This window comes from Cyanistes caeruleus, chromosome 2 (assembly GCF_971803275.1).
Source record: "Cyanistes caeruleus chromosome 2, bCyaCae1.hap1.1, whole genome shotgun sequence".
Classification (NCBI taxonomy): domain Eukaryota; kingdom Metazoa; phylum Chordata; class Aves; order Passeriformes; family Paridae; genus Cyanistes; species Cyanistes caeruleus.
Window position 1 is genome coordinate 11,987,252 of NC_141702.1, and position 22,645 is coordinate 12,009,896.

Sequence of the window (22,645 nt, forward strand, 5' to 3'; positions counted from 1 at the left end):
TGAGAAAAAAAAACCTTCATGCTGAAGATACCTGAGACAATAGAGATGAGGAAGTTTTCTCTACCCCCTTACTAATGGTCGTTCTTTGATAGGAGAGAAAGATACTGACAAAGCCACAGCAGCACTGTTCTTTCATAGGAAACAATTTCAGACACAATTCAGAGTTGTGAAATTATAGATTAACTCCCTCCTCTCTTCTTCTGATTTGTTGTGTCTCAGAAGCTACTGGCTTCACTCCTAATTTTCAGTCACATAACTGAAAAAAAAAAAAAAAGATTATGTCCCTAAATTATAAAACAGCACTGGGTTTCCTCTTCACAAGTTGCCATTACAAAAAATATCAGTGGTACTGTGAATTACACAAGTGATGACAGGATTGTACTGAATATTCATATAATTTATTTCATAGAATATATAATTATCTTTTTTTTTCTGTGTTAATCACAAAAGTAAAGGGCTTCCAGACTGAGGAAATGATTAAGGGTATGATGGAATGGGCACTGAAATTAAAGACCCTCTCCTTTGAATTTGGTAATTTCTGAACAAAGCTCTAAACCTTTCTTCTCCTGAAAATGCTCTTTGTGCTAACCTGCTTCCTTTCAGTCTGCACAGAGCTAAAATGAGTATTAAGGAAGATTTCCTTTTATTCTGCAAATAAACTCCCACATGTAATACTGGAGAAAAGTGCTGGATAAATACATTAGTTCTGCTTAGCAAGTTAAACATCAAAAGCTGAAAACGCATGTGGCCATCTGTTCTGAGACTGCTGGTTGCATTCAGGTGATTTTGAAGGCAATTCTACATAAAGCCATGGGTTTAAAGACTTGCAAGGCACCATACTCTACAAAAGACTAAACAACACTGTTCCAGGTATTTAAAAATACAAGGATTTGCCAGTATTGCAGATGACTTTATGAATCATTCCTGTTTTAAAAAAGAATCTATGTCACCATTAAAATTTCAGCAGGTGTTATAAGGCCAGCACCTAAAAAAAATCCAGAGATTGCTGCTTTGCTGCTACGCTGCTATGTCCCAGTTGAGCCATGGCAACTGGTTGTGTGCACATTGTTATAACTGTGAAATAAAATGTGCTAAAATCCCCTCAGATTTCAGATTGCAAATCAGTTTGGATGGGATTCAGTGTGAGATTCAGACTCCTAAGTTTTAGATGTTTGTCAGCAGGTGTCTTTAGCTACGTGACTTAAATTTCCATTGCAGTGATGACAGATTCACTTAGGTAGCAATGGACATTCTGACCTCCATCTACAGGTCACAGGATCTACAGGTGCTTCTGAAAGACCAGTAGAAAATAAGGCAAGATACCCAAGGGTAACTTGAAAATCTTTGGATGTTTATGCTGATCCCACTGAAGGATCATGACTGGGGTAGCTTTAAGCTGTGACAGCCAGACTGTTACTGGCTGGCCCATTGCACTGTTCACCAGAGAAATGATTTTAAGTGCCCAACTGCTTCTTGTGATGTGTGAAACAACTTCATTAAAGCACCAGACACCAGACCAGCACTTTAGTACTGCCTGTAATAGGAGATTAGACACCTAAATAAAGTCTAAGAAATTGAGATGTCTGTATAGCCAAATTTAGAGGCAAAATCCACCTTTGTAAATGCAAGCAACATCCTTTCACCTGAGAAAGTTTAGGGTCCTTGAGGCATTGGGATGGGGCTGGTAGAGATGTGACAGAAATTTATGAGTGTCCTGCATCTCTTCAAAGAAAAAACTGGGTGATATGTGAGATCACTCACAGAGTCTAAGTGATAAGAAATTACTTTACTGAGGAATCTGATCCCTACCCAATGTGCTGCAAACTGAATTTGTCTCACACGAGCACTAAGATAACAGTTTCACACAGACAGTTGTGGCTTGGCTAATATGCCAATAGGCAGTTAAATAATTATTTCCTGGTCTCTAACGTCATCGTCCGAAGCTGAGAATCTGAAATCTATCACTCGCCTGTCATTTCCCCTACAGGCTGATCAACTTCAGTCTTATGGTAGTATGTGACGCTACATGTAAATGTTCTACAATTAATTTCATCAATATCTAGCAGTCCCTTTATTTTGGTAGGATTTAAAAGTTGGATTTCTCTGACTCGTAAATATTACCTGCACGCAAAATAAAAATATTCTTCTGGCTAAGTCCTTGATGCATTCAGTGCAGATAACTTGAGACCATACATAGCATGCAGTCATAGAGTCAGGGTATTTCCAAAAGATGGGTGACAGCTGCCTCTTCTTTTGTAAAAGCATCCAGTTCAAGAGACGACCATTATAAAGCAGTCAGAATGCATGCCCCAGAAAAATAATTAAAAGGGGACATTACGTTGCTAGCTGGGAATCTGAGGTTCAGTTCTTTCTCCTGGTTCAAGTTTTCCACGTGATTGTTCTTCCCGCTTGAAAGTGGAGCAATGCTATTTACTTCTTTTAAAAGGTACTTTGAGACTTGTGGGTAAAAAATGCAAGCCAGCAGCTCAGTGTTGTACTAAGCTGGGTGCTGTGAGGGTAGCTATACTAAATGTGGTACAGCAACAGACACACAGCCTTTTAATAGACTAAGTGTGTCACTTGAATTATTTTCTAACTAGACAATTTGGAATTTTCAGACCAAAAAAAGAACAATTCAAGGACATCTGGATCCAGCCTGGGTAAAGGGAAGAAGTTAAATCATGAAAGTTATGCTGCTCTGGAGTGCTTGACTGGAGGAAGTGACAGGCCAGAGGGTCAAGGCAGCAGCAGGCCCTACACGCTCACATCTCCAGCAAACCGCTGCACTTCGCAGCGCTCCCAAACTTGCCATATTCATGAGAATCTCACCTCTCAGAGCACACAGCTCTCTCTCCTCAGCACATGTGCCCCAGGCGGGACGCAGCTGTGAACTCTCAGGTTCACTGGCACAGAGCTGTGATGGCTTTGTGGTCAGCATCACAGCTTCTCACATTTAAAGAGCTCAGCAAGCAAAGCCCTTTGAACAAATGAGCAGGTATTTCTGTACTGTACTTCTAATATTGTCACTTGTAGGTTTTGCTTTGTTTTTCTTGCTTTCTCGCTGTAAATGACGCACAGACTGGCTTTTGGGGAAGGGGGAAAGCAAGTGCTGCACAGCCATTCTGGCGACTTTAACCTCATTTAACCCTCAGCACAGCAAGAGGAAGTACAAAGTATTTTCACGAGCTGTGAATGGGCTCAGATCTAGTTTTGACGTCTTGAGGAAGCGCTGCCTTCTGCAAAGCCAGAAATACAAAAACATGTATGTGAAGTCCCGAGCTCCAGGGTTTACACACAGACACCGTCCCGTCCCATCTCCCCCCACCCCAAAACAGAGCCCATCGGAGAGAGGGGGATGCGGTCCTGCGAACGGGGAGGGTTTGGGTCAGCGCCCGTGTCCCCGGGCGGGGCTCAGCGCGGGTGACAGTCACACGCACCCCGGCCCCGATCGCGTACCCCGCGTACGGTCTGCACGGGCTGGGGAACCCACTGCTATCCCCATCCCCACTGCTATCCCCATTGCCATCCCCATCCCCACTGCCATCCCCAGCGGAGGGGGCCTCGCCCCGCGGCGGCGGGAGGCGGGTCCGGGGGAGCCGCGCCCGGGGCGGCCGCCGGCGGGAGCCGCACGCAGCCACCGCGGGGCGGGGCGGGGCGGCTCTGCCAGCGGCGCGCTGGGCCGGGCGGGCTGGGCCGCGCTGCAGCGCCGGCGGCTGATTCGGAGGCAGCGGCGGGGGATGGACGAGGGTACCTGCGGCGGCCAGCGGCGACGGGCGGCCCAGGTAAGAGCGGGGAGGCACGGCGGGGCCGGGGGCCGCGCCAGATGGGGCTGAGCCGCCTCTGCCGCTCCTTCTCTCGGCGCCCCCGCATCGCGGCGGGGCGGGGACGGCGCGCTGCAGCCCCGGAGTTTCCCCGCTCCCCTCGCCCTCTGAGCCTCCGCGGCCGCCTTTGTGCCCGCTCCCCGGCGCCGGGTCACCCTCCCCGCGGTGCCCCTGCCCCTCGCGGCGGGGGCTGCGGGCGGGGGGTCCCGGGGGGACACAGCCAACTGTTGCCTGGGAAGCGCCGGCCCCGGAGCGCTGCCGGCGGCCCCGCGGCCGTGAGCGCCGGGGGCGGGATTCGCTCCCAGCCCCTCTCGGAGAGGCACCGGGTGCGGTGCGAGCCCCAGCGGAGGCTCCCGATTGGCCTCGTCCAGCCGGGGAGACGCTTCCCCGGCCGCTGGGCTCTCGTGGGTGGAAGTCTCCGGGTTTTCGCTGCCGGCCGGTGGATGCCGGAGCCGGCGCGGCCGCAGGCACGGGCTGTGCCCGGGCTGTGCCCGGGCTGGCGGTCACACAGCGCGTCGCTGTGCCTGGCTGCACTGAGTGCCGTGGCGGGGGAGGGGGGCAAAGGGAGATGAAGGTTCAAAGTTTAGTTATACCGAAAACTTTCTATTCCAGCTGCTGGTGATTGCTGGATGCGGGGTGCCATAAGCGTGATGTTTCCAGAGGGATGTACCTAGACAGGCTCTGTAATGCTGCATTCATCTCGTTTAAATCTCTGTCCATGTTGCGAGGTGTTACAGCGAACAAATAACTCGCTTGCATCTATTTTTTCCTATTATTAGTTTTCTCCTAAATTGATTCCAAGGCTGTTTAGGTTTATTTGTTTTTATCTGGGGTTTGTTTTGCTAAGGTCTCGGTAATACATTGTGCCACTGTGTAAAATCGAATGATCCCGTAATTCACTGGCATCACAGCGAGGCTCTTAACAGCACAGGCTTTCAGTGCTGCTGCTAATAACTTGCCGAGGGTAGTGATGTGAGTTGATTTCCAGCCTGTTCCTGGTCTCTAATTGCCATACAGACCATCTTTACACTCTCTGTTTTGTTACCAGTTCTAAAGTCAGTTCATACGTGTTTGGGGAAAGGGTAGGTTAAGGGGGACAGAGATGTCTTTGCTTCTTCTGTTTTGACCATCTGCAAGGCCATAAAAAAAAAAACAACTAAATTATTTGGGCAGTGAACTCTTGGGGGGGAGATTTGGAATGAAATACTGTCGTGACATGAGGTTTGTCTGCCTTGTGGGCAGATTTTCACATGCTCAGCACAGCTCTACGAAAATACCCCAACTCCTATTACACAGGGAAGAACTGAGCTTATACTTCCTTTTTCTCTGTTATGGTAACTTTCATATTTCTGTAACACGTAAGGAAGACTGTTACATCAGCAACGTACTTTTTTAAGTAATTAAAAAAACAAATGTTGTAATTGTTCATGTTTAAATCTCCTTTCTATTCTTCTGTAATAGCACCAGTCCCCCTTCTCACCAGGCACAAATTAAAAACTAATGGTAAAGTCCTGCTATTTTCTGTGGTAAATTTTTAAAACGTGATTTAATGACACTAAATTACAGATTGTGGGAACATCATGGAAGGTTTGACTTAAGTTTATAAAAAGCATAAAATAGCAACTAAGTATAAAATTCTGAGAATTTTATTCTTCAGCTTAAACTGCTGTAGTATCGTTTAACTGCTGGTCTTTAAAGTTTCACTTGATGTAAACTATGGGAAGTATAAGCAAGGCATTCTGAGTTACTTGTATGGTTTCTCAAAGACTGCAGTATTTTACTGTACTCTGCTCCGTACTTTTTCAGTACCCTCCTGTGCTGCTTTTGCAGTGATGCTTTGTTTTTTCCCCCATGAACTTCTGCTCTTTATTAAAAACTGAAAATAAACAAACCACAAGTGATTGAAAAGACGGTGTATACCAATAATTAGAATAAAACCCTGTCGATTATGTCAGAAAGGAAAAATGGTGATCATCTTGGGTACTATTGCAGTTACTCTCGTCAGATGTCATTTTGCCATGACAGTGAGTCTATTAGTGAATTTTACAGTGCTGAGAAGATAATTCATTGTTAGAGTGCTTAACTTGTCCTTATGACATCATTTTTAATGCTGTTTTGTCAGGCTGAAATATCTTGTCCTCAGCAGTATGGCAGCCTTACAAAAACATTGAGGATTTGCATGTGCAGTATGTTGCAGATTTCCACATTATGTGATATACAAAACAAGCTTAAATACTAGATGTTATTTAGATGAATATTAATTCCTGTATTTTAACAGAAATAATATTTTGTAGATGTACAGACACTGTAAAGCAAGACCTCTTTATCATATTTTTACCTGCTTCCAATGCCATTCTAATTAGAGTTTTTGGAGAAACTGTAAAATGTTTTTTGTGGAATTACTGGCATTCTTTAGCACTAAATGTATATTACATGCAGTAGCACATGAACTTAATCATTTGATTTACTTTTTATACAAACCAGAAAAATGCTATTCTATATCCAAACCATGTATATGATCCAGACATCATTAAGTCTCCTGTTAAAATCCCTGGAGACAAACAGGGTATTTTACTGGGACCTATAATGTCAGTGGATAGGGGTGTATGGATGCTAATAATATGTTAATTTAAAGCAGCCAAACCTTTTAGTGTTTCCTCTCTACTGAATTCAGTATGTATTTGGATCCATTTCAATATTATCAATCATTCTTTTAGCAGTGCTTTCTACTCATGTTATCTAGGAATGCAAAACAGTAACACTAAATCAGAGAAAACAGTTTGAGAGGCATGAATTAAAATATTTAATATATGGGGCAGTTTGAGAGCTGTAAAAAATGCAGTCATAAATTTGAATTTTGTTGTTTAAATTAAAATTGTAATAGAAGCTGCTCTGCACTTGTATGAATGATGATGAGAGCAACCTGAATGATTTGAACTGTACAGGTCCTAATTGTTATGAAGTATTAGGAATTTACCATTCTTCTACTTAGAGGAAATTCCAGTTAAAATGAAAAATGCAGCTTATTTTCTATCTTTACATACTGCTCAATATAAGTTCTTGATTTAAACTGGTAGCAGTAGTAGATTCTACAGAAAAAATAACAGTAGTAGGTATAAGACAACGTTTCAGGACTGGTGTGACCCAGTGCAGCACTGACACACAAGTGCTTGAAAGATTTTTATTTAGTATTGTGGGTTTAAAATGTTTAGAAATGATGCCAACATGAAGATACCAACCATGAGATTTAGTTAAACATCACTCAGCCTTACCTTAACTCAAGAATGGTTACTTTGGCATGCTAACAACTAAAATACTCTTGTCTAATTTATAAACTTGTCAATAGATTAGAAAACCAGTGATCTGGGGGACTTATTTGTGCATATTACCTTTTTTTTTTTTTCCCTCCTGTCCATGACAGTACTTCTGTAGTGCCTTTCATCATGATAGACAGGTTGGCAAATTTTAACAGCATGGTTTGGATGACCAGCAGTGCAAAAGGTGAAGCTAATGCATAAGTCCTAGTCTTATCTTTGAGTAAATCTGTGCAAGGAATTTATGATGCTTTTTAACATGTGAAACATTAATTTTGAAGGTTCCAGTAGCAGTGCAGCTTGTAGTGTTAAGTGTGCCTATCATAAGTGCTAGTCTGGTTTGGTTCAAGTCTTGGGTTAATAAATGTGATTCCTGAACATGTGTTCCTCAGGCCTGGTGAAGAGCATCCATAATATCCATTCAGCATAGGTGTTGCTGTGTCTAGAATATGGCATGGAGCATACTGAAATCTTGAGTTTGATCCCATTTGTCTGTGATGATCTTGGGATGACAGAGTACAAGTTCGCACACTTAAAAACACTGTGGATGTGGTTTGATGTTTTTAAGGGAATGTGTAGACTTAAACTGACATTTTAAATTAAAGTCATTATGTGCACGTGTATACACTCTCTGATACACATAGGTTTAACTTAAAATTTAAATAGTTGTTAGAAGCTTTCTTATATATAATTTATGGGATTTGGGGAGGGGGGGAATTCTTTTCTCTGCTATATTGCTTCCTGAATTCATAAATTATTTGAGTGGCCTATTTTACAATTGGATGTCTCAAAGCTGAGGTTGATGGTCTAAAATCCATGTCTGAAAGCACACTTTTCTACGTTTCTTACTGTGAAGAAAAAGAGCTTGTGTTCTGTGCCCATCCATAGCTGTTACCACTGAGACTGTTCTGGAGAGTGGAATCTCTCTCCTGCCTAACTGCCTTCAGCATCCAGAGATGGGAATGTTCCCTCAGGATTAGAAAAGCTTGTTTTGCTAAGAAATAAGTGTAAGCTATTTACTCAAATTTGAGTAGAAGCATTTGCAATGATGTTAATCTCTCTTCTCTTCATGTTTTATGGTGCAGTAGTTGCATCCAGTATTCATTGTGACACTTTATTCTCTGTCCTTTTCAGCTTTAAGTACCTTGAGCTCACATCACCCTCTTCCCAAGAGAGTGAAACATGCAGTGTCATAAGCTGTCCTTTATTTCACCTGCAACCTTTAGAAAAAAACAAAACAGTATTTAGGCCAGAGGCCTAGACTCCTGCCCTGTGATTAAGGCATTCAGGTGAGGGAAATCTGGTTTTTATAGGTGTTTCATTCATTCATACAGTAAATATTTTTCCATTTCATAACTTACGCAGGAATAGTCTTAGGACAGACAGTAGGCTGTGGTTTAGGGCACTACCCTGGTGTGCAGAGATGTGGTTGGGAGGCAGTCTCTCAACCTGAAAAGAGCCTACCACCCACTTCTACTTCCTCTGAGGTTGCTTTCCTGATGCTTTTTAATAGCTCAGTGGTGCTTGAGGGCATGCTCCTGCCCTCTCATCCGAAACTTCCAAATTGCATGACGCCTTTCCTTGGGAGCTTGTGAAAGAAATGACTTTGTATCCTGCTTCTAGAGAGGCCTGAGGGTTTTACAACCCTTTTTAATAACATAGGTACCTCTTGAGCTTCCAGGAATAGGTGACATGAGTTTAAGGTACTTAAACTCACAACTTTCTTACCTATTAGGTTAGTGGCTTCCTGCTTGCTATCACAGTTATCCTGCTTTCCCTTATATACCCAAATTTGTTGCAGCCATGCTCACAATTCTCCTGTGAGTCCAATTTGTGTTTCTAGACTTATATGGATTAGTAAACCTAGGAGTATAGATTTTGAAGGGATGAAGTCAGACTTCGGCAAGACAGGACTTCTGGAGAAAGTCTTCCTTTTGGGTTTAGGGTGCAATTTGAGTCTGGTTTGATTCAGTAGTCCAGTGTAAATGTTTTGTCCTGGATTAGATGTTTTGCAACGACTGTTGCATCTACACTTGGTTAGGAGGCCAGAAGACCCATGTCCTGCATAGACCCATGTCCTGGAGCCCCTACTGGGGTGTTTCAAAACAGCTCAGTATTATTTGCCTCTGCAACTGAACTGAGCCTAGTTGTGTCCTAAGACTATTGTTGCCTAAGCTGTATGTGGTTATTCTGAGAAGTGGGAGGAAAGGGTTGTTCTCATGTTTTTCAAAGATATTTCAAAGCAAACCTGCTTTCTGTTTTATTTTGTTTATTGTGAGTGTATTTAATACCTTGCTTGATCATTACAATTTTCATTTTGCAGCTGCCCCAGATAAAATCTGGAAGGTTAGCTTGAGTTAATGGCTTTTTGAGAGGAGGGGAAAAAGTTCATCTTCTGGTTTCTCTTGTGCATGTTAATAGTGGTGTGGAGCTATGGGGCCAAAATTCATTACTGTATTTAGCTGGTATCAAAATGCTGAGTGATGGTGCCACTTGCCGAGCACAATTGGTTTTAGAGAAGAAAGAAAATTCTCTCTGAAAATTGATCTTTATGATTCTAACTCCAGTAGCTTAATTCCAGAATTGTGTTTAAATAGCCTCCATGGGAGATATACATAGTATGTATGTACAATACAGTAGTATTTATTTGGTATGGGTGATCTGTTGGTCCTAATTTTTCAGAAGGGATTGCTATAATATTGTGCAATCTGGGGAGGGAAGCAATGGCAAGGGGAAAATTCTGTAACATTTCTCAGAGTTGTTGGGATCTGTTTAGCTTTGAGAAGACTAGATTGTTAAATTTATTATGTTTTATTTCCAGGAACATTCTAATTTTGTCTCAGTTGTACTTTGTCCCACCCACATACACACAGTCTGACTCCCTGTACTGTATTGCTCTGTAATTGCAGTATTTTGCTTCAAGGATCATCTGTAGGCAGTTGGCGACTTCTTCAAGTGCAGATTTTATGATGGATGTTGGCATCTTTAGAAGCTTCTGGAAATAAGTCTGTAATCCTCTCCCTAATAATTGATGGTGGCAGAGGAAATGGGTTCTGATATTTTGTAACTTCTGTTTTTTGTAATTTTCCCCATTTTTTTATTATTAAAGCACAAAAGCCCTGTAGGACTGACTGGAACGCTTCCCTCACGCTCTCACAAGGCTGTGCTGCAGCAGGGCTCTGTAATAACAATTACTGAGGGGATGGTTTTGCGGTTCCAGATTGAGATCGTGATGGGGGCGCTGGGAAATGAGTCTCCCTCAAAATGTGTTTTATGCTCTGAACACATTAGGGATTATGCTATTATAGTGCAATACTTAATTCTTTGGAATTTGTGTTTTTAGTTAGTGAAGGAATTAAAAAATCCACTTGGAATTTTTTATCAACGTCTCTTATATTCAACAGGAAAACAGAAAATGCTTCCTGATCTTGAAGTATTTTGGGACTGTGTTGCCTGTAGAACTGATTTGTATTTCTATAACTAGATAGTCTTACTGCTTTTATTTATTTTATTTTTTCCCCAAAAGACAAGGACAGAGTAAACATATTAGAGGTGCTAGATGTATAGGTAATACGTTTGTCTGGTTTTATACTGTGAGATGGAAAATTATTGGGCTCTGACTGCTTATGCCTTTGTTTTACAGAGGTTTTGATTCATTAAGGCACAGACAGTATCATGTTGTCCTTTACTGAACCAAAAGTAAAACTGCCAAAAAAAATCCCCTTTTGTTCTGCTGCTGAGGAACACTGTGGGCTGCCAAATCCTGACAGGCTGAGTCACCACAATTGTAATAAAGTGTTTGTACTTTGGCGGTTGCTGTTATTCAGTGTCTTCTAATTTATTCATAAGGCAAAGGGACACCTACAGATTTAAAATACTACTTTTTAAAGAGATAGTCCATGTTTATAAAGAAATAACATTTGTCAGTAGAGAATTAAATACACTGTACTAATACTTCAAAACTTCTAAGGAGTAAATAGTTAATCTCTAACAATAAGAAATATACTTATATACCTATATTTAAGAAATTCCATGTTTCATTCAAAATCAATGCCAGACTTCAAAAAATGATGGGATTATTTTAAACTCTGTACTGAATTCTGGTGTTTTGGCCATCTGATCTGACCTGATAATGATCTGATAACCAGGGAGACTGCTTCCTTCCTAAAAAAAAACAACAAAAAAAAGCCAACAAAAAAGAGTTTTAAGGATAGGGCCTCTGACCCTGGAAATGCTTATCTACATTTTAGCTTTGAAGTGTGGACTGTGACCCAGCAAGCTTGAATTCATGTAATTGAATTCAGTTGTTTTCAGCATCACTTCCAAACAAAGTAGTCAAGTTCTAGTAGTCAAATGAAGTTGTAACAATCAAGTAAGACTCAGAATGAGCACACACAAGGAGCTGGAGGAAAGCAGGGTGGCTCTGACTCAGTGGTGGTACCCGTAAGGCTGACAGGTGTGTCCCACACTCAGAGCAGGTGTTCTGCCCGTGGCCATGTGTGCACTGTGGTTCTCTGGCTGATGGATCTTGCTGCCTGTGCTTGGGTGGGAGATGGGAGTACTTACAAGTTCTGGGTGCAATCACCTGTGCATGGAGAGGAGGTGGGTTTCTTTATAATTTCATATAATTCTTTATAATTTCTCAATACTGTAGCTGTTTATGGATGTGAGTCCTCATATTGTCTAGTATCAGTTATTGAGGCAGAAACAATGATTCCTTTTTATCCAAGGATAAAATAACAATAAGGCTTTTATTCTCGATACATAGGGAATTTTGTGTGTCATTTACCTTTCCCTAGAATTGAGCTAATGAAATTTACACAGATCGATCTCTCAAAAAAAGCGCCAGATTTGCTAGACTGGATTATTATAGCTTTCCCCAATTCCATCTTGTAGAGCTGCCAATGAAAAGGACTGAGCTGGGTGTGGGTGGTAGACACTGGGACAGTGTCGAACACATGGAAATTCTTGCAGCAGAAAGTATAATTTTAATTAGTGCTCAGTGTCATACTATCACTACAGCTGTTTCCCAAAGAAGAGGTTTGCCTGCTATCGACAGGACATTCACACAAAGGAAGGAGATGGTAGATAAGCAAATGCAAATATATTACATGCCTTCTATCCTTTGGTTTTTAATACATGCTGTGGTGACGAGTTCAGCGTGAAACAGTCAGTGACATGTAATTATATATGCATTAAGTGGAAGCTGATTCAGAGTGTCCCTCTCTGGGAGTATCTATCCGTAATGCACTGAGGTGGGGATGCGAGAGGAGCAGCAAAGCTCTGAGCTGCTTAATTCATGTGGCACTGCAGTCCCGCTTGGCTGCTGACTTCCTTTCTCCTTTTTTTTTTCCCATAAAAGGAGAAAAGTGCTGCCATATGACTCGCTTCAGAGAGAATCACAAGATGAGGTTGGGGCCGGAGGGAGGGGGCCGCGGGGGGGGGAAGTTATTCAGGTAGCTGTGTTTCTTCTACATGATGCAAAACATTCTGCTTTCTGTGTTTAATGTGGTATAGTGTTTCCTCCAACTGACATTGCAATCAAACATTTCATTCTTATAATAACTTCTTTTTTCTTTTTTCTTTTTTTTTTTTTTTGCTTTCTGCATGGATGAGAGATTCTGAAGGGAAGGGATATTAATGAGTTTGGAAGGAGATAACTTCAATTCTTAGGGATTAGGCTGTCCTCCAAACCTGCAGACACTTTCCTGCTGGTTGTTAAGGAATGACTGTATGTGGTATTCTCCCATCTTGTGCCAGTGACTGTAGGTAGGCATGCCTGAATTCATTGCCTAATTTTGCACTGTTAAAAAGCTTCATCTCCAGTTTTTCCAGAAAGCAGACTAATTGGGTGATTCTCTGAAGATTTGCTCGGAGATCAAATCTGGACAACTCTGTGCTTTTTCACAAAGTCCTTGAGCTCTCTTACTCTGCAGTCTCACAGTGACTCTCTTTCAAAATAAAGCAAGAGTTGCCTGACTTCCTTTGACATATTCTGACAAAAAGCACAGCCCTCCCACTGAGGAGGGTCACAGTTTCTCCACAGAGCAAAGGCAATTAGCAGCTCTAAATGAGTTCCACCCAGTTTCTGGCATGGATTACTGGATGGTGTTTGATGGACTCCTGATTCTGCATCAGAGTGCACAGCAAGCACCAGGATGGTCAACTCCATGCTGCCAGCTGAAGTCCTGTATGTGTGTGTTCAAAGCCATCTCTGAGTTGATGATTCACAGTATTGATCAGCTTGGGTTTAGTCAGCCTTGTGTGTTCCCTTTATTTATTGATGCTGTGAAGCGATTTGGCATGGGGGCATACAAATCAGTTATCTCTCTTCTTGCTCAGTCCAACACAAGATGTTTTAGAAATCACAGCAAAATGGATGTGTCTGTGCAAACCAGACTTTCTTCTTTAACAACTATGAAAAATGGAAGTCTTCGACCCAAACACTTACTTTCATGTGGAATGAAGTGTTTTGCCAAGGAGTCCAAAGGGAGCTGGAGAAAATTAAGATCTTTGTAATGAACAGTCATCTCCTACATTTCCTAGCATCACCCTTTTCTAGTGTCACTGTAGGTATCCTGGGAACAGAGCAAAAGGACCGTACTAATTATGGATCTAAAGTAGGTTTGGTTTTTTTTTCTAGCTGTTTTTTACATCAGAACTAGGATGTAGGCCAAGATCTGTGAAAAACAGATGTCTGTCTCATGCCTGCAGTGTTATCATCACTGGGATTTAATAAATTTGTTATTTCACATATGTGGGTGGGTTTTTATTGTGTTGTAGACAATTTTATTGTGTTTTTTTACTTGAAATATCTGGCTGTTTTATGGTTTATTGGAGTGATGGTCTTTATGTTGAGATATATTTGTCATCTTTTCATCTCTTTGGAAGACTGAAATTGTACCTGTACTTCGAAGCACTACAATTAAAGTATTCATGGGTAAATCAGAGTGTGGGAGTTCATCTGGGACTTTTTAGGTTGGAGCAGATGGTTATTAGGAGATTATTAGGTGGACTCACTGGACCAGATTGGCAGCTGGTATTGCGACAGTTGTAAATGGGTGCTCAGGCTTTTACAGAGTAATAAGCAGTTTTGTCAATACTGAGGTGGGTTGGCCCTGATTGGATGGCAGGTGCCCACCTAAGCTGCTCTGTCACTGCCCTCCTCAGCTGGCAGGGAGCAGAAAACATTATGAAAAGCTTGTGGTTTGGGATAAGGGCAAGGAAGGATCCCTCACCAGTGACTGTCATGGGCAAAACAGACTCCACTTGGGGAAATTAGTTTAATTTATTACCAATCATATCAGAGTAGAATAGTGAGAAATAAACCCAAATCTTAAAACACCTTCTCCCCACCCCACTCTTCTTCCTTTGCTCAACTTCACTGTCAAATTCTCTACTTCTTTCCCTCAAACAATGCAGAGGGACAGACAGTAGAGCTTGCAGTTAGTTCAGCCCATCTCTGCCACTCTTTCCTCCTCACATTCTTCCTCTTCTCCACCATGGGATCTGTCCCACCGAAGACAGTTCTTCAGAAATGTTTCTAATGTGAGTCCTTCCCATAGCCTGCAGTTTTTCATGAGGTGCTCCAGTGTGGATCCCTGCCATGGATGCAGTTCCTCAGGAACAGGTTGTTCCAGTGTGGGTCTCCCATGGGGTCACAAGTGTTGCCAGCACAAACCTGCTCCAGTGTGGCTCCTCTCTCCATAGGCCACAGGTCCTCCAGGAGCCTGTTCCAGGGTAGGCTTCCCACAGGGTCACAGCCCCCTTCAGGCACCCACCAGCTCCACTGTGGTTCCTCCATGGGCTGCAGGAGGATCTCTGCTCCCCCATGGTCCTTCCTGGGCTGCAGGGGCACAGCTGCCTCCCCATGGGCTGCCCCAGGGCTGCAGGGGAATCTCTGCCTGAAGCACCTCCTGCCCATCCCTCTGCACTGACCCGGGCTCTGCAGGCTTTTTTGCTCTCATGTGCTCACTTTCTCTTTGGCTGCTCTTCTGCAGCAGTTTATTTCCTCCTTCTTAACTCAGTTATCCCAGAGGTGCTGCCACCATCACTGATGGGGTCAGCCTTGGCCAGTGGCAAGTTGTATTATCCCAGCCTGTTCCCCATCACTGCCCTCCCCACTACCAAAACCTTGCCACAGAAACCTAATACACGGTACTGTTGCACTTAAGACTCCAAGGTCAGGAGCTGGCACTGAAGATGATGATCTGTAGGTCAGCAGTTGTGAAAGGATTGTATGTTCTTGTGAAAGAACATCTGAAAAGTAAGACTTTTCAGTCCCCTATGACACTACATAATCACATCTATACAAAGTTTTACACAAAGTAATTCGTGCCAAGTACAGTATTTACATCCATATTTGCACCATGGTAGTTGTGTTTTCCTTTGGAAAGTTTTATGTGCCTCTCTTGTCTTTGCAATCACTTCTTGCTTGTGTTCCTTTTTGTGCAAATTAAGGGTAAATGTTCTCAATTCAGGTTTGCATTAATTTTTTTAGAGTAATCAATTTGGGATTTCTGACTTAGATGAAAAAAAAAATTTGCGAAGGCATATGCAGCTTTTGAATTACAAATTATATGAAATTTTGAATTACAAATTATTGAAAAAAACCCTACAGATTTGTTCCTAAAATGCAGGATCTTGTAAGATAGATTTCTTCCTTGCTTCCTTGCCCATCACTCTAATGTGGGTGAAGTTTGGAGAAGCACAATCTCAGCTGTGCATTGGAATGCATTTGATAAAGCTATACCCATTTTATACCAGCTGACAATCAGGGCTCATGTTCTACTGGCAGCAGTCCAGACTTGCCAAAATTAGGAAATCAGATGCTCATGTTCAGTCCATCTGAATACATTAAAAAGCTCCAAAACCTAGCGGGTGCAGATTTTCACACGTGCTGCGTATGAAACTCGTGGAAACACAAATGCTCCAATATTGAATGATTATGTCATTCTGTTCCCCTGATTTGAAAGCAACAATGACCTAGGCAAGGGTGACCTGTTAATTCTGAAATACATTTGGCTGGTTATGGAATTAACTTCTAAAAATGATGTTGTCCAGAAGCAACTGGGTAGTGTATTTGTGATGCCTGTTCATAGTAGGAACTAAATAAGGAGTAGGTATGGCATGCGACTCTACTGTTACATTTTTAGTCCTGCTCATGACACAGTTTTATTCTATGCCAGCTAACATTCTCCCAGATAATGCCCAAGCATAGTTCTGGGGTTAGGAGAGATGATGGACTGTTTCCAAAAGGCTGTTTGGATCTGGCTGGACTGTATGGAGGAATAGGATTTTAGTTGTCCAGCTACAAGCTGTAACATTTTCTGGTTCCAAGCCCAGAACATGGCTGTGTGCCCTGGTCTATTTTATTTTCTGACATACATGCGGCCACAGATCCTGCTTTCCAGGAAGCTGGGATTCAGCAGCTTCTTTGGGAAGGCAGGGGTAGCATTGTCATTGTGTGCTTAGGAAGGTAGAAGAAAAATTCTTTCAAGCCTGGAAGTGAGAAGCTGTCTGGAAAGCAGGAAAAATGAGCCAGAGCAACTTAAAATCATGGAATAATTGAGTTTCATATTTTGTTTATAAGACAAACCCCAGAGAATACACAACTATAATCAGCCATTTTGAAAACACTTGTTAAAAGAAAAAAGGAAAAAAAGAATATATTTTAAGAATTATGGCCTGGCATTTTAAATCAAAATTAATAAAGTGAATGTTAAGCAGATGGCATCTACAATGTCCTCAACCAAAGGATGTATATCTTAGCAGTAGAGTAAAATTTATTCCTGCCCTAAGCTTTGCTTTCTGTTAGCTAAAGGAGCAGTGCTAGTGCAAACCTGAGTTGGCATGATCCTTAGCTTTTCCCTGGGGAATTCTTGTCTTAAGCAGATGTCTCAGCTCTCTTCTAATTGTCTATTTGCCTCCTGTCTAGGCAGTGCAAGTCTAACCTTATATTTAGCAAAAACTGTAGGGTGTGAAGTTTTGTGTGTGGGTGGTTTTTTTTCTTTAAGTAGTGTTAAAGCTATTAGCATCCTAATGACTTAACAGTGTCTGGTCCAACAGATAACTCAGGGGTTGACTCTAGTCCATGGAGCACAGCCATCTGTTTCACCACATCGCTTCTGCAGGACGTGAGGAATAGCTGTGGCATGGCATAGGCTTCTTGGTAACCTTGTCATGTGCTTCTGCACCTGGAACTGGTCCAGCGAGCAGAAACTGAGCTCCCAGTCCCCACACGGGCAGTGCCATTCCTGGGCTGGGGATTCCTGGTGCAGTTTGTGCTTTGGGGGTTGTGTGGAGAGAGAACCAAAGCTCAGGTCAGGATGCTCCAAGGATGAGCTGCCCTGAATTACCTGTATTGCCATTGACATCTCTCGCATTTTTCTGCATAAAATTTAAATAGTACCAGCTTGGTAGCAGAGGTTTTAATGAGTCTGTGCTTTTTCAGTTTAGACATTGATAAGTGTGTTCAGCTGCTGCTCCTTTTTTGGTTTTGTATTTTAAATCATAATAAAATTCATTACTTCATTTTGGAACTTGTACTTTCTACTTCTTAAGTAAAGGACTTCTAAAACATGAAATAATGTTGTGGTTGCATAGTTAGGATAGAGAGTTTGTCCTCTGGCACACACTTCATCTCATTTAACTCTTCTCTTTTGCATTTGAACATGATGTAGTCCATTCTGTAATGCAGCTTCACTGAACTCCTTATTTCCAAATAGAATTAATTTAATCTCTGCTATTTATGCTTTGTTTAATACTGATCATACAGCCTTAATTATTTCTTACACAGCAGGAAACTTTGAAAATAGCAGCTGTGTTTTTCCTTAAGTCATAGTGGTTGTGAACTACGACTGCTCAAATCCCTGGGTGGATAATAAGCTTTACTCCCAGCAGGTCTCCCAGACTACTATGCTAAGGGAACCAAACTGACTCCTGTGTTTCATTGTATAAATGCATTTTAACTAGAGATAAATTGACTTGCTGAAGCATCCCAAAATAGTAAAAGTGAATTTTCTCTTCTGTGTCATGTGATGGTTTGCCTCCTTGTTAATATCCCTCTCTTAGAGCAGCATTAAAGTTTTTATTAAAGTTTCCAGAGTGTCTTATTTATTTCAGTCTATTTTTATGAGGCTGGTGTTTAAGAACTGTTCACTTTCCTTTCTTTCAGACTTGCAAATTCTCCCAAGAGCAAGAGCGCTTGCTCATAAATGTGTTTCTTCACCCTGTGGTTAAGTCAGAGTGTTGTAAGAAATATCTTGATACTTAGTAATTTTCTGAGCTCCTTAAGGTGTTGTTCCTCTTCATTTCCCTCAGCTTTCCTGTGGAAAACTGTGACTCCAATCTTGGTATGTTTGTCTCCACTTTTAAAGGAATATTTTAAAGACGCCAAACTGGAAACTCTAAACTTTTCAGAGTAGTTTATCCTTCTTCCCTCCCATGGCATTGGCTTTCCCACTCAGTGGCATATCTCAGTCCAAATGTGATAGCTCAGTGAACTTGTGTTGCAGCCCATTCCATGCAGTTATTGCTTACAGACAATAAATGCTTTCTGGCATCTGTTTATAGTCTTTGTTTTAGTGCCCATTTCATACCTGCTAATCACATTAAATCTGCAAGTTACACTGACATTGTTTTTACATCCCATTTGATTTTGTCTTTCATTTTGTTTTATAATGAACAAAATTTAGATCTCTCAGAAAATTTTTTTAAAATATTAAAAAGCAGACTTCGAGAATGTTGTGTGTATTTGATTAGAAACCTAATTCAATCCTAGTTACTACTTAAGCTGTGCTGAGGGATGACTTTTATGTATAAGTTGCAAAGGTTTTGTAATTTTATAATTCAGCTAAACAGGAGGTTCTCCTTCATAGTTACTGGGATTTTCTTTCCAAAATTTAGTTTTTCTACATAAATGTAATTAGTGATGGAATTCCAGTCCTTCATACTTGTGATTTTTGTTGTTATTGGGTCAAGAGGGAAGGGGATGTGTTTTCTTACATCTTCAAGCAGTTAATGCTGTACTAAACAATGGTCTTTAGAGTTGTTTTTTGCAGCCCTGTAGCACTGGAGGGTCAGGAGCTGTCTCTCACTCCAGCACTGCTCTGTGGGAAGGGGAGGGTGTCTGGGTTTCACGGGATGCTGCTGGTCCTTTCCCTGTCCTGAGGTGTTCCTGCAACAGTCGCTCACTACCTTGGTGTGCGCTGCTGTGAGAGTAATTGGCCTTTGGCTCTGGGGGTAATGCACAGTAGAAGACTCCTTGCAGAATAGTCTTTGCTTTTGGAAAAAGACAAGTTATTCTCTACTGAAGGTATTGAAGTAATTTTTCTAATTTTTACTCGTTAATTAAAACAGTTTCATTAATAACAATCTTTTTAAATAAATTTTAAAACCCACAGATTGCAGCCTCTGTTTAAGTATTGGGAAGGCTCTGGATCATCTTCAGCAAGGTAAGAATCAACTCTGGTACTTTCAGACTTGCACAGAGCAGCTGTGGAGCAGATTTGATTATCATCAGTGATAAATGAGCACTCAGCCCCCATTGAATACCATCCTTTAAGCAGTTTTACTGTTGCACCTCACTGACACTTTCAGATTTCTATCTGGGCATAATATTCTCGCCTTGAGGTTTTTATTTGTTTGCTTTTCTTATTATAGTACAACAATTGAGAATTCTTCTTCCCATGTACTTTTTTTCATTTACTCCACTGTTTGTTTTGAGTCATTTCACTGTTATTGTTCTGGTCTGTCTAAACCCTTGAGACAGAATTGGCTTAGGCAGAGAGCAGGATTTGTTCACATCCCTTTTGAAGTCCTGGTTCTGTGATTTTTATGGGTCTTCTACTGCCATTTTTTTCCCCAGATCTTGACCGAGTTCCCATCAAACTGTCTGAAATATAAGTTGCAAATACCATGCATTGCTTCAGAGCTGGAGAGAATTTGCAGCCAGCAGCAAAATAAAGCAATGTTAAAAAAAAAAAAAAAGTTTTTACCCTGGAGAAAGGGAGTTCCCTGACTTGACCAGCTGCTAATTGGTACAAAGATTTGTTTGCACAGAGGAGCTTTCCTAATTAGTTCCCTGTGTGGGTGTTCTACTTGGGAAATTAGTGTTACATTTTGATAAAATTTAATCTGCGTTTATAATGAATTGTTACAATTTGCAGTAAGGAACATATTTTTAGGGGGGGAAAAAAAAAACCAATCTGCACTGCACCACACCAGTTTCAAGAGATAATTCCTCTTTAGGCAGCAATCAAGGTTACTTTTTTGAAGGTAAATTAATAAAAGTCCGTAATTAGATTAAAGCCAGTTTTTAGTCACATATTTAGAAATATAGCTGCAGAAACACAACCATGAGTTTTTCAAAGCCAAAACTTAATTAAGCTGCATTAAGCTGATTTATGAACCGGATGGCTTGACCTCTGCGGTTGTGAGGATAGTGAAACTGAATATTTGGGAAAAGTGTTTGTGGAGTTTTATTAGCATTATTGAGGTTATGTTTAAAGTCAAAGTTCACTTCCAAGCTTTTCTGTAGTGGCTTTATTCTCCTTGTTACCTTCACCTTTATTCTGGGAGCAAGCTTGCATCTGTCTTATTTTTTTGGAGAGTTGAAAAAGTACCATTAAAATAGCTGTCCATATAGAACCTTATGAAGGACCTGGTTCTCTTGTTTTTCTAGTAGCCTCCCCTGCCCCCAACACTTAGAAAAATGAAATTATCACTATTGGGCATTTAAATTGCATTCTTTATTTCAGTGGTTTCAAAAGATTGGAAAATTAATTTCTGAACTTAGAACTGGTTTAACTGGATTTTTTCACTATAAATACTGTTTTAAATAAATATACCCTTTATACTAAATTGCTAAATGTTTTGGAAATGTATTCCCATTTCCATGATTCATTATTGTATCTTTTAATTCTTAATATAATGCATACCATTACCAGTGCACATTATTTTCCTTTGGCTGTACCAGTCTTGGCAACAGCTCATTATAAAATCCAACTTAAATTGAATCTATTCAGCAGAATTATATGGGATAAAGTTTAGTTTGAATACCTGATCATTTCAACCCAGCTGCATTTTTTAATGGTATTGCTACAAAAACTTTTGGATGTTACAAATTTCACTTTGAATAGAATAACTTCCATTTCTCCTGGGCATTTCTTTTTTAAACTAGAAAGTGTCATTGCAAAATTGAGGTAGGACAGAACAAAGCTGATCCCAAGTGTAATCTTGAATGTTTTTCATGACAGACAGACGTTGAATGTTTAGCATCACCTCTTTGGATTTTTGAATGTGAATTGGAGCCACTTTATTTCTAGGTAAGACATAACTATGTGTTTGTGTTAAGTACCCTCTTCCTTTTATATGTGAATTATGAGAAAGCTAAAGAGTGCAATATGCTGGACTTTGTGCGGTGTTTATGTATTTGTTGAGTGAGTCCAATGTTATTTGAGGTTTTAAGTGCTAATAGTTCATTTGTCCTAAATGTCTGTGTTCTCTGAGAGAAACCACACCAGCCACTCTGTATGGTCAATATATGTACAGGACTTAATTTTGTGATCATGTATATAGTTGTTCTATTTGCTCATTGCCATCTAGAGGGGTAGGTGGGTGCTGTCTGCCCCTTCTCTTGCATCAACACCTTCACTCAGCAGGATGTGGTGATTTAGGGAATTTGCTGCTGAAAATCTGCAGGATTGCAGAGGCTTCCTGGAGGATTACTCCTCTGTCAGTTTAGACCTCTGCATCAGCTCACTGCAGATTCACACAAGTACTCAACACAAGGGAATCAGTGCCAGTACCTGCAGCAACAAATTGTTTTATTGGCTTTAAACTTCTTATTTCTCTCTGCTCCAAGAGAAGCTTTGATACATGAAAAGGGGTTGTGAGCAGCTGCACACTTCAATAGCTAAGGGGGAAGCAGAGGGTGATAGGGATGAACTAGAAGGTTTTGATCTGTAGATGTAATTAAAAGAAAATTTGTCATTGAAAACAAAGTACTTCTTAGTGAAATGCTAGAGGTTGTGCCAGTCTGACTAGTGTTTTCTACAAAGATTATAGAGACCAGAAGCATCTCTGTCACAGTTCACATGCAGCTGAGTTGTGGTCAGTATACAGGGCTGCAGGGCTGAGAGTCACAGACATCAGTTCTGGTTGTGACCCAGACAGTGCTGTTTGCCAGGCCTTTCTGGATTCCTGGGAAACATGAAGCAGACAGGACATTTGACCTGGAGTGCTTGCAGCATGTAGCACCTAAAATCTGAAAGGCAATAGTACCTTCATGGTACTGTGGGTAGTAAGGCTGTGCAAGACAGTAGCTTTGATCCGGTGGTTAATTGCAGAGATGGAAGCCATTGAGTATGGGAAGGATTTTTTTTAAGTTAACCCTACTTCAGTAACAGTGAATGCTGTCATTCATTCAGCTTGCTGTGTGTGAGAGGCATCCAACAAGTGGTGCTGTGGGCAAAAGATCACAAAAACTTCCATTTGTTGCAGGTGAAA

General features: G+C 41.2%; 1 protein-coding gene across 11 annotated transcripts in view; it reads left to right on the forward strand.

Annotated features, from left to right (window-relative positions):
• The first annotated feature begins 3,626 nt into the window (after nt 1–3,626).
• Nucleotides 3,627–22,645, forward strand: part of CYRIA (CYFIP related Rac1 interactor A) — a 56,318-nt gene continuing 37,299 nt past the window's right edge. For 3 of the 11 annotated variants that reach the window (XR_015282733.1, XR_015282732.1, XM_086875823.1), the window contains exons 1-3: nt 3,642–3,782; nt 19,540–19,590; nt 21,394–21,462. The gene's annotated coding sequence lies outside the window, so the exon portion shown is untranslated. Of the gene's footprint in view, nt 3,783–8,269; nt 8,425–18,457; nt 18,490–19,539; nt 19,591–21,393; nt 21,463–22,645 lie in introns of those variants that run through there. The other 8 variants (XM_086875828.1, XM_086875826.1, XM_086875832.1 and 5 more) reach the window with 5 other exon arrangements.